Source organism: Arachis ipaensis, chromosome B09, assembly GCF_000816755.2.
Source record: "Arachis ipaensis cultivar K30076 chromosome B09, Araip1.1, whole genome shotgun sequence".
Lineage (NCBI taxonomy): Eukaryota > Viridiplantae > Streptophyta > Magnoliopsida > Fabales > Fabaceae > Arachis > Arachis ipaensis.
The window spans coordinates 71824348-71837233 of record NC_029793.2 but is presented as its reverse complement, the minus strand read 5'-3'; positions in this window follow the sequence as shown (position 1 = coordinate 71837233).

Genomic DNA, 12886 nt, shown 5'->3' with positions numbered 1-12886 from the left:
TATATATATGTATAGTGTCCTCGTATCTTATAAAATTTTAAAATTCGTGTATTTACGTGTCTCTGTCGTGTCGTATTCCATATCCGTGCATTATAGATGGTAAGGACAGCCACACTTTTTTCTTTAATTTAAATTGTGACTTCCTTTTTGGGATAAATAAAGTAGTAAACAGAAAAACTGACTAGTGTCAACCAATAACAGCAACTCCATCTTGTTAGGAGCGTTTCAAAATAGATCGTTGGCACCAACTAACATTTGTCAACATTTCAGCATGAGTTTATATATATCGAAAAGAGAAAGTCTGTTTTACCAATAAAATATGTAGTTTACCAACTACCAACTACGATACATATACATATGTTTGGTACAAAATCCATTTTCTTTTTTGCAGAGCGGATGGAAATAACGCGCTATTCTCAGTCGGTTGAAACCAGCATGTGTTTTATATCTCTCTCAAAACTTTCTGATTCGACCGTCTTCTACCCAAAATAAAAAATTTAAAGTGGTAACTGCCAAAATGAATCCCGTAAATATGTTTGTGTCTCTCTCAAACTATACTTTGATTTTTACTCCATTTTCATGCCCATCGAACCCGAGTGTCCATCATTCTACCATTTTTTCCATTTTCACTCATTCATTGCCATTTCACACCGTTTCTCCCGTTTTGGCATTCTCTACCGATTCGTCGTCCTTCGAAGAGTCTCCAAGTTACTCCTTAGTCACCAGCGATTGGAGGAAGGGAAAGTATTTGGTATAATTGAAATTATAATTTCGGTAATTGAAAAATAAGAAAGAATTGTGTAATTTAATTTAAGTAACTTCTATTATGAACAATTTATGATTTAATTCGAGTTTTCTATTTTTAGAAAATAATCTATTAAAAATGATTAAAATGATTTTATAAATACTTTGAGTTTAAGTTAATTTATATTTTTGTGTAATTTTACTATAATTGATTATTTTATATAATTTGAAATTAAAGTTCTGGTAATAGAAAAATAATAAAAAGTTATATCATTTAAATTGAATAATTAATATTTTGAGTTTAAACTATGCCTATTCACAGTCATTGAGATCTTATCCGCACCAAACAATCAATATTAAGGTGATCAATCTTAATATCTCAAGTTAAGCACGAATATTTCCAAAATGAGGACTCATTGACATTCATGCCAAATGTATCTTAAAGATATCCTAACAGCATGAGACACACAACAGAGTATGCAATGAAGCATAGTCAATTCACTCCCCAAGCTCTACTGGGAACGAATTGCTCTAATACCAAATTGTAACGACCCAATTTTCAGTATGTCTAGATCATACTGAAAACTGAGTGCTACCAACTTGTCTTCCTAATTATTATCTATTATTTAATATATGAGCCTGATTCATTGTTAAAAATGTAGTTATTTTTCAAGGTACTTTGTTTTTCAAAACGCTTAGATCAATAAATAGAACCATTCATAATTAATTCACAAAGAATAGCAGATAAAACAGTTATAAACAACCACACTTTTATACACATATACATTTCAAGCAGTTAACAAAATTCAGTAATCCAGCCGTTATCAAAGCATAGATCTTAGTTAGGACACCTCTAGATATAGCTAGATAATAACTATATACTTATATATATACTTACAACCTCCGAGGCCCTGACCTGTTCAAGAAGCTCCTACGCTGGTGCCCAGACTAGCCTATACTATATACTCACCTAATCCCTCTAAACTACAAAGCGAGGGAAATTACGTTCTAGGTCTTCAAAACTCAAGTCAGGTGGAAAGTCATCAAAAAGGCAGAAGATCATCTACTACTCCTCTGCACAATCATACGTCATCAAAAGGCGTCTCTCTAGTATTTCATTAAGGGGCTACATAACAGTAACATCATACGGAGGCCTTAGGCTAAAGTTTGTAGATAAACGGGGTGTAGACATTGGCTGATCTCACGGTATATACGTATAAATAGAAAACAAATCTCGCTCTAGACTCAGAAGACTACCAGAGTAGAACCCTTTTGCAAAACGATCATCAAAGGACTACGGGAGGATACTCTTGCTTCCATCTGGAAGGGGAAGGGAGAGAGAAGCGGTAAGAATTGGAGAGTTCTTAGTAAGGTCAGGGTTATTAGTTAAGTTCATTAATTCTATGTTGTTTAGCAGACAAATAGCAGAATACAGAGAGGCAGTAAATAGAAGATATAGATAAATAGGGAAAAAAGAGAACACAGAAAGCAGAAAACAAAGAGAAGAATACAAGAAAATAAAACATAGACACAGAGAATAGAATACAAACAAAGAAAGCATACATTCATACAACAATCATAACAGAGGAAGAGCACAACCAAGTATGATGCATGTCTATCCCTAGTGCAGGTAATGAGCTCATTTGTCGGTTACATACCCGCTCTCAATGTTACCCGAACTCCTTTGACCAGGTAAGGCTTTTCTATTGGAAATACCCATCGTGAGAGTCCTTTGACTTGCAGGGCGGAGCTAGTTAATTTATATCTGCCCAACACACTCACTGTAAGAGTCCTTTGACTTCACACACACATTGTAAGAGTCCTTTGACTTACAGGAGCATATGCTAGTTATGTGTGTTCTTGATACCTCTGTAAGAGTCCTCTGACTTACAGAATAGCAATGTAGCTAAGTATGCCAGGAAAGCGTTCTAGATGGTCGCACCACCATCTATCTGACTGCCTTAATGCAACAGATGAACATACAAATATCTCTAAAGTTGCCTTAATACAACAAATGACCTTTCAACATGCCTTCTGCTTGTTCTCTAATCTCTTTATCATATTACTCTGTTCTCTTTGTCTCTTTACCCTGCTCTAGTTTTTCTGTTTAACGTATGTATTTATAGTTTATGTAAATTTCGGTATGAATAGTTAACCAGTCCTAAGTATAGGTTCATTAAGTCTATACTAAAACAGTTTAACTTTTCATATTATACCTAACCCTAGGCACAACTCAAATACTAACTATGCTGCTCCTAGTTTGTTCACTAATCCCCATTTGTTTCTGTCATTAAAACTTTACCGACTTCTTTGATTTTTATCTTTTCTTCAACTTTTTACCTTTTCTTTTGTCTTTGCCTCACTAATATGTTATTACCACTCCCTAAGTATTTTGTGAAGGTAATTACGAGATTCTGAGCTTAAACTTGTCTTTCTAAAGCTTTTACGAAAAACTGCTTTTTTCGCATTATTTTATTATTTTTAATTAAATATTATTTTTTATTTTATCATTGAATTTTCAAAAATTGCCTTCTTTTTACCTTTAACTTTATAAATTCACTTTTTACCACCCGTAACTTTTAATATTTCTACTTTAACCACCCTAACTTTTGCAAATTACAAAATATCCCCCCAAACACCAAAATATTTACTTCCTTGCCCTTTTTTGGATCAGAAATTTGTTCTTCATTGTTCTTCACCACACTCAAAGTGTTCTTCGTAAATTCTTCAGATTCTTTCTTTGTTTTCACCCGTTTTTCAATCTTTTTAGTAATCGATTTTTACCATAATTCATAATAAAATGGCAGGCACTAAAGCCCCATATTTTCTACTTGATTTTAACACAAAATCAACCCCAATTTAAGGGTTAGGGTTCAAAATTCCAGCAGCCACAAGAACATGCAATCATAGCTTGAATATCATCAATTTTTCACCAAAATTTCAACAAGAATCACTCATATAAACAATCAATTTCAAGCATAGCCAAACCATATCATAATCACACAACTCAAATACAATTAATCAAGATTAATTTTACTAAACCCTACCTTGATTTGCTGCTCAAAATTTGGTTGCCCCTTAGGGTGTTCTTTAAGCACTTTTTCCTCCTAAATCACATCAAGAACAACTTTAAATCCCTAAAATCCTAACTAACTTAACCTTAATAAACATGTTAGGAAGCAATTCCTCACCTTAAACGTGCTGAAAATTGAAGATATTTGGCCCACAAGTCAAGCTAAGCAAGAGATCTAAGGAAGAACATCAGGAAAAGACATGTTTAAGCATGTTTCCTTGAAAACCGAATTCAAAGGGAAAGAAAACAGCCATCTCACCTTATTTTCAGCCTTGATATATTACATGGTTTTGTAGAGAAAGAAGAGATGATCATTTTGGTCGAATTGGAATTTTGATTTGAGTTTTAGTTCATAAGAAATCAAGTTTTGAAGATTTATGAACCAAGAACTTTCTCTCTTTTCTCTCTTGGAGATTTTCAGCCACAATGAAGAAATAAGACAGCCTTGGGGGTCTTGGGGGTGAGGGAAGAGCTGTGATTGGTTGGCTTGGGAGGTGGTTAAAATAATATTAAAATGTCTCCAGTGTATAACTACTAAAACTAGATGTATCAGAACACGTAAAAATATCTTTAAAAATTCTTATCTGAGCTACTAGCAAAAATGACAATAGTAACATATACCATATGAGAATAGAACATGTATGATGAGGCATTAGCATTGGTAAAGTCATCCGAGAGTGCTGGTGCTAATCTGCACCAGTAAACTGTGAACCCGGTTAAATCGATCTCCTGTTTTTAACTAAAATAGACCAGGTGATATTATAATATCATTCAGGCAGCTTCTAGTACTAATATTATGATAATATTATATTATTATCTCTCTTCTCTCATGAATCGAGTCCGGTTCGTCAAACTGAGACTATTTACAGAAACCAGAATCAAAAGCTCCTAACCAATGCTGTTCAAAAATTAGGTTCTTTGAGACTTCGTTGTCGAGCTTGCCTCAAAAGAGGTCCCTGCTTAGTGATGACATGATGATGATGTAGATTGAGGTGCTTGATGATATAGCAGAGATGTTCCCTTCACTGATCTTCCGAAAAACTCCGTATCTTCAGAAAAGATCTTGTATACCCAAAAACTAGGTTGTTACATTCTACCCTCCTAAAAAAAAATTTTGCCTTCAAAATTTCAGCCACGTGTAGAATTCATCTTCAAGCAGTCTATTTCCTTCAAGCTATCCTGATGAAGAGATCGGTCCATTCTTTACAGCACCCAAATCTGACATAATCATAGCCATGGAGATCATAACATCTATGAAGATAGTTGTGTCTTAGATCAATTCGTCATTTGAAACTCAATTAAACTATGCCTATTCACAGTCATTGAGGTCTTATCCGCACCAAACAATCAATATTAAGGTGATCAATCTTAATATCTCAAGTTAAGCACGAACATTCCCAAAATGAGCATTCATAGACATTCATGCCAAATGTATCTTAAAGATACCCTAATAGTATGAGACACAAAATAGAGTATACAATGAAGCGTAGTCGATCCACTCCCCAGGCTCTACTGGGAATGAACTGCTCTGATACCAAATTGTAACGATCCAATTTTCAGTATCTCTAGACCATACCAAAAACTGAGTGCTACCAACTTGTCTTCCTAATTATTATCTATTATTTAATATATGAGCCTAATTCGTTGTGAAAAACGTAGTTATAATGCTAAAAAGTGTATAAAATATCCACTCATCAAAAACTGAATTCAAAGGGGAAGGGAACATCCATCTCACCTTATTTTTGGTCTTGATATGTTATATGGTTTTGTAGAGAAAGAAGAGATGATTATTTTGGTCGGATTGAAATTTTGATTTAAGTTTTAGTTCAAAAGAAATGAAGCTTTGAAGATTTATGAACCAAGAACTTTCTCTCTTTTCTCTCTTAGAGATTTTTTTCCACAATGAAGAAATGAGACAGCCTTGGAGGTCTTGGGGGTGAGGGGAGAGCTGTGATTGGTTGGCTTGAGAGGTGGTTAAAATAATATTAAAATATCTCCGATGTATAACTACTAAAACTATATGTATCGGAACACATGTAAAAATATCTCTAAAAATTCTTTTCTGAGCTACTAGCATAAATGAAACTAGTAACATATATCATATGAGAATAAAACATGTATGATGGGGCATTAGCATTGCTAAAGTCATGCGAGAGTGCTGATACTAATCTGCACCAGTAAATTGTGAACCCGGTCAAATCAATCTCCTGTTTTTAAGTAAAACAGACCAGGTAATATTATAATATCATTCAGGTAGCTTCTAGTACTAATTTTATGATAATATTATATTATTATCTCTCTTCTCTCAGGAATCAAGTCCAGTTCGTTAAACTGAGACTATTTACAGAAACCAGAATCAAAAGCTCCTAACCGATGCGGTTCAAAAACTAGGTTCTTCGCGACTGCGTTGTCGAGCTTGCCTCAAAAGAGGTCGTTGCTTAGTGATGACATGATGATGATGTAGATTGAGGTGCTTGATGATATAGAAAAGATGTTCCCTTCACTGATCTTTCAGAAAAATCCATATCCTCAGAAAAGATCTTGTGTACCCGAAAACTAGGTTGTTACACATACCAAGTTAGACTCAAACACGATTGTAGATGCTATCAGGTTATTGGTTGAAGCAAACCCACTATAAAGGTGAAATATTTTATTGTAGAAGTTTAATCCAAGTTCAACTACACTGTAAGTTACCATAAGGCTTGGTTGGCAAAGCAAAAGCCCATCGCAAAAATTTTCGGTGATTAGTAAGTTTTTTACCAGACTCTGGCAGTGTGGTGTAAAGCAATAACATGTCAGGATCTCGTGTTTAAATAAAATCTCTTCCTGTTTATAATGAGAGTGAGGAGGTGAATGGTGCATGAGTTCTTTACCGGGTATTTTGGAGCTTCTATCCATGTATTACAGAATTTAGACAATGCAAGCCATTGGTGCAGGTTAATGGCACACACCTTTACGAAAAATATAAAGGTGCACTTTTGGTCGCGGTTGCACAGGATGGGAACCAAAACATTGTGTCAATTACTTTTGCCATGGTGGAGAGTGAAATGGCAGATGGGTGAAACTTTTTCCTTAGTAACTTGCGAAGATATGTTGTTACTTACTACAAGACACATGGCAGATAGCAGCATTTTATTAGAGTTGTTTCAAAAACAGCCGCTATCTGCAGTTTAGCGGCAATGTTGGTGGCAAATTTGAGAGAAGCTGTTATTTGCTCTTTCTTCTCAAGGTTCAATTAGTTGGCCCTTTCTCAAATCTTTATCTCAATTTTAATTCTAATTTTCTTCACTCTCACTAGTTATAATACATTCTCTTTTCTCCAACTTCCACCACCGTCTTTACACCCCCAAACTTTCTATGTTGTGCTAGCTCCTCTGCTTCTTCTACTCCCTCTGTTCTACCAGATCTGTTCACTATTTCATCCACTTATCACTATGTGTGGTTCAAATCTGCGGTAGCGACACGAGTATCCTGCCACTGTCACCTCCACCACGCCCGTCACATGTTCTTCTCCTTCTTCCTTTATTTCTTTATTTGGATTGTCATTTATTTTTCTTCTTTTTTCTGCTAGGTTTTCATGCTCTTACAAGAGGAGAAGTGCCCCTTGCCCATAACAAAAGTGCTATTCTATCCCAAATCTGCTCGCTGCTCGTGCCTTCTTCCTTCTGCTTTGCACCTTGACTTTTGGTTTTCTCTTTATGGTTCTTTTTTGTTCTAATTTTTTGCTTAGTCTAAATCCTGGTTTTGTTTTAGCTCTTAGGTTTTTTTACTAATTAAATTGATTGTTTTGATTTATTGAAGAAGAAGAGAAAGCTCAATAGAGAATCTTTTTAGCATATTCCATTCAATCTCTAAACCAAGTTGTAAATTGCAATGTGAGAATAATTTTTACAAATATTTTTATAAATTTGTCAAAATCAAGTGATACCCATTGAGTTTGTAAAGAGGAGCTTAGAAGTTAGGTCATGAATCTTGGTTGATATTAAGACTATTAAGCCTACTTATATTTTTAATGTTGATGATTTCACTAGTGCATTTGATGTGGTTTGAGGCTAACAAAATAGAATCTATTGGTGTTGATCTTGTTGATGTGCTAACATTGGCAAACGCTTGCAAGGACCATAGTCTCCCCATGATGAATTATGCCTTTAGTGACAATTTTGAATATAAACCAAATTCTAATGTGTTATAGTACTAATTAACCACTGACATTGAATTATTTTGCAAGTTGGATATTCAGGTATATTATTGTGCTTTTGGTTTGATTATTATGTCCCCACTTTTATTTATGATCATTGAATTATTAGAGTAAAATTTGTTACTGTCTACAAGGCCATTACATATTTAACTTTGTTGAACCACTTGTATAATGATCGTGGTTAACATATCATAGTTTGTCTTGCTTCTATTTTGGAAAATTGGAATGGAAAACTAAAGGTTTTTTTTTTCTTTCTTCTTTTTATAAATTGTTCTATCTTTGGAGGTTTTCATTGATTATGTGATTTTATTGGATTTCAGAGAAGGAGCAGTAGGATTAATGAGGACAAAGAAAGGTAAACTTGGATTTCTTCTAAGGATATAATATTTTTTTTTCTTTCTACAAACTTTCATTTAAGTTGGAATTAGGTCAATATTTATTCTTGGGCCTCCTATTAGCAACTAATAGTCTTTTCTTCTTTGCTATCATTATGGTTTTAATTTTGGGTCAAAATATTGTAGAAGCAGAGGGTCTTTAGTTTTAGAATTTGACTGGCTTTATGTGTAAGAGATTGGAAGTACCTATACCTTTTCTTATTCAACTTTTGGTTTTCTTTTGTGATAATTTGTTGTATATGTTTTACAACAAGAGATTATTTGTTTTGGAAATGGCCACCCAAGCAATTTTAAAGATGACAGGGTCCACTAGAACAGCTGACAAAGTCAATTCTTTTTTTATATAAAGATGTATGCTTTCAAAGATTTACTAACTTCACTACAAGAATAAGGCCGATTAGCTACTACAAAAATTGTCGTAAAGTCATCGCTAATCTGATGCAAAATATGATTTGTGACGGATTAGCTTCCGCCTAGCAACTAATGCTTTCGTCGCTAATTACAAGTCGCAGATCAGTGAGGCAAACACAACAGTCGCTAATTCATTGAAAAGTTTTTTTAGCGAATGAAAGATAGTCGCAAATCCATCACTTTTGTAAAAGCTAATTTCATAGAAGAAATAGATTAAACAATAGTCGCTAATTAGCGACAAACTCTACTACATCAGACTCATCGCTAAATCCAAGCTAACTTCGTAGACAAAATGGAATGTTTAGTTGACACTAATTAGCGAGAAATTTTTCCGAACCTAACTCGTCGCAAGTTGGCCGCTAATATGATCACGAATCTATCACATTTTATAGCCAATCTATAGCTAATCTTTGAAAATCTTTAATCAAATTTGTAGGAATTTTGTCGCTAAACCAAAACTATTATAAATGAGAAAGCAAAATTACGAAGTAGTCGCTAATGTGCTAAGAAATAATATATAGTCAATTAATTGCAATACTATCGTAAATGTCATCGCAAATTCCTTTTAAACTAGTAACAAATTAATAGGTATGTGACAAATGTTTCAGTCGCAATATCGTCTTTAAGTTGTCACCATCATGAATGAGTTTAGAATACCAATTCATACAAATATAATTAGTTCATCAAAATTATACATGTTTAAAAAAGTTCAAACCATGTTTAAAAAAATTGGATATTGAAGCTTAACCTAATAATAACCAAGTCCACCAAGTCTTGGACTTGATCAAACGCCTATTCTATCTATTCAATAGCCCTAAAAAACATGACTTAATTAGTAAATTAATAAAGAAAAAAGCTCAGTTATAATATCATGTAAAAGTAAGTATTCACTCACTTATTTAAAAATGTTTCAATCTCGTTGCACAAACGTGATCCTGCTTCTTCCATAAAATTCATTATATATTATACATCTCAGTTTCTCATTGCACATTAAAAAGTAAAAAAAAAAACAAAAAATAAAAATAAACAACACCTAAGACTTGGTAGTTGATAGAGTGAGGTAAATGTATTAAACCGTATACTTGCTTCTTCAAAACTGTAGGTATCTACATCAGTATCTATGTTTGCAAACATAGTTGGTTGATTTGCTAATATACTGCTGGACAAGGTAGAAATATTGTTTTCTTCATCATTCCTCTCTTTTATTATTATGCACAAAATATGAGGAAAATCATCTATTTTAGTATACCTGCAGGCATGAGCAAAAAAAATGAAAAGAAGATAAACCTTAAGTGGCCTCTCATGGTTAAGAAGACATCAGATAAACATTATTAATAATATCATAAAAATATATTTAACTTTAAAATATTTAAATACATAGAAAGAAACAACCTTTATACAATCCCTATATTTGGTGTTAATAACTGAATTTTCTATACCTGTAATCGAATAGAACAAAGAACTAAGATCAAATTTCAAATTAATGGTCACACTTTTGCATGTTCCCTTGACACTCAAAATATACTTACATAATTCACTTGGCAATTAATATTCGAAGTTTGCGAATAACAAAATTAAAAATTATATGTAAGCACTAACCACAAGGCATAGCCGACAAGTGGGAAACTCTAACGAATAACAAACTTACTGATGCTTCATCAACCAATATAGATGGTAGTGTATTCTCTGTTGCAATGACTACACCATTTGCAGCTGCAAGAGTGAAACACAACTACATATTACATGGTCTTGTAAAGAATAGGGAACTTTTCTACCACAGATGATCATCATATACTGAACACACTGTAAAAACTTTTACCTACTACTCAGCTAATATATCACCAACATCTAACTAGAGAGCAGATTCTTAAGAGTATCATTTCTTTTACAGTGGCTCTTATAAAAACCTAATAACAAAAATAAGTAGAAGCCCCACACAAATTTAGTCACTAATTTCTTCCCTACTTAACAATTATAATTAGTTACAAGTACCAGTACAAATAAAAAGAAAAAGATGCCGAGAGGGAACAGTAGCGATCGATACCTTCTTCAAATGGTGGCCACAGAGAGCAAGCTGAGCAACGAGCAACAAATTTGGCCCCGCAGAGAGAAACAGAAGAGCAGCAACAACCATTTGCGACAGTAGCAACAACAAAATTTTGCTAAATTTTAGAATTAGCAAAATGATAAAATAAAAAAAAATCGAAAAAATAAAGGGAGAAGATCTACTGGCAGCGGTGCAAGCAGCGGAGGTGCAGTGTTGCGAAGAGGAGGCAATGGCAGAGCCGAATGTAGCGGCAACGTCGTTCACCAAGAGGCGCTTTCTCTCTATCTCAGTGGTTTAGGTGTTGCTACTAGATTTGGAAATGCGTTGGTGGAGGAGGCGCCTTTGCTCAAGGTGGTGTTATAAAAACACTTAGCATGGAAAATTCTTGCAGTGTGACTGCATCTGGAGATTAATTATTCAAGGGATGCACATCACACTATATTATGCAAAAAAAATCATACATCACACTATAACGTGCAAAAAACTATACATCCTACTTATTCACGAAGTCATAACATGAAATCATACATCACAATAACTAATAAACAAACCTGAAATCAAAAGGGACAGAACAATAATCAACCTGACTCAGAAATTACTAACAAATTAGCAGAAGCATACAAACAAGTTAAAATCATTAACAATTTTGCAAAAATAGCAAGTGCAGATGGAACCATAATTAACTTGTTAGAAAATTAAATGAAGAATATTCAAGAAAGTAGTACAGCTACAACATACTAGAACATCGAAGAAGTTCAAAATCAAATTGAATTGGAATTGAATACAAGTTGCACTCATCATCTCCATATTAGAAGAATGAAGAATCATGAATTGGTAGCTTCAAGATTGATGATTAAGAATTTGAAGCAAAATTGAACAAGGAATTGACTAGTTATAACAACTAGTGCTTAGTTGTTATAAGAATTATTATTTTATTATGAAGGTTTGCCTATATAAAGGCTTCATATGTATGTTGTTATCTATCTCTCCATGAACAAAAAATACTTAGTGTTTGTTTCAAAAAATTCTCTCTTTATTATTATGAGCGTTATTGAGTTTGAGAGATGAAAAATATGATAGCGTCATTTATATGAGTGAGTGATCCTAGGGCCAATTAAGTGTGGGTATTATACTTACATAACTTGACTAAAAAAAATTCAAGAAGCAAAAAAAAAAAAGCAAACCACCGAATTAGAAATAAAACCAAACTGAATCAGAAAGAACAAATAAAATCAAAACAAAAAACAAATCAGAATATAACAATTTCAAGAATCAGAATCGTAACAACAAACTTAGAAACAGAACATAAAAAATTAGAATAATAGAAATAGAAATTCAAAGCAGGATTAACAAAATAAAAACCCTAATAAATAGAACAAAATATAAATAGAGTAATAAAATAAACAGAACAAAAATCAAACCCTAAATCATTGCTACAATTTCAAAAAAAATTAGCAGAATCCATCAGTAAGCAAATAAAGGAACAATAATCAACAATAGGAAATATAACCAACCTGACACGGAGGCTCTATTTCTGGTGCATGCTGCTATTGTGGATGGAGGACGACGGCAACTGTTGGTGCAGGGAGGACTAAGATTTATACAAAGAAGGTGATTATACATAGAAGCACATATTATGATTTATATACTAGGACACAAGCACAAAACTGCAACAAATTATAGAGAGGGATAAACCCTAAGTGCAATAGATTACACAGAGAAGGAGAGAGTATCACACTTGAAGCCAAGTGGAAGTGGAGGAGGACTGGAGGAGGGACAACCCACGACTGCGGCGGGATGCTGTCAACGGCAGACGGTGGCTTCTTCCTATTGGATGCGAGCGGGCAACAAACATGCAAAGTAGAGCGTAGAGTAGTGGAATAAGGACGATGTATGGGACGTGCAGCGGATAGGAGAATGGACGAGGTGGCGGAGACAAGAATCCCCACGGCGGTAGAGAGGAGAATTGACGACGCCGCAAACAGAGAGAATGGTGATGGCGCGGGTGAGAAGGTAGA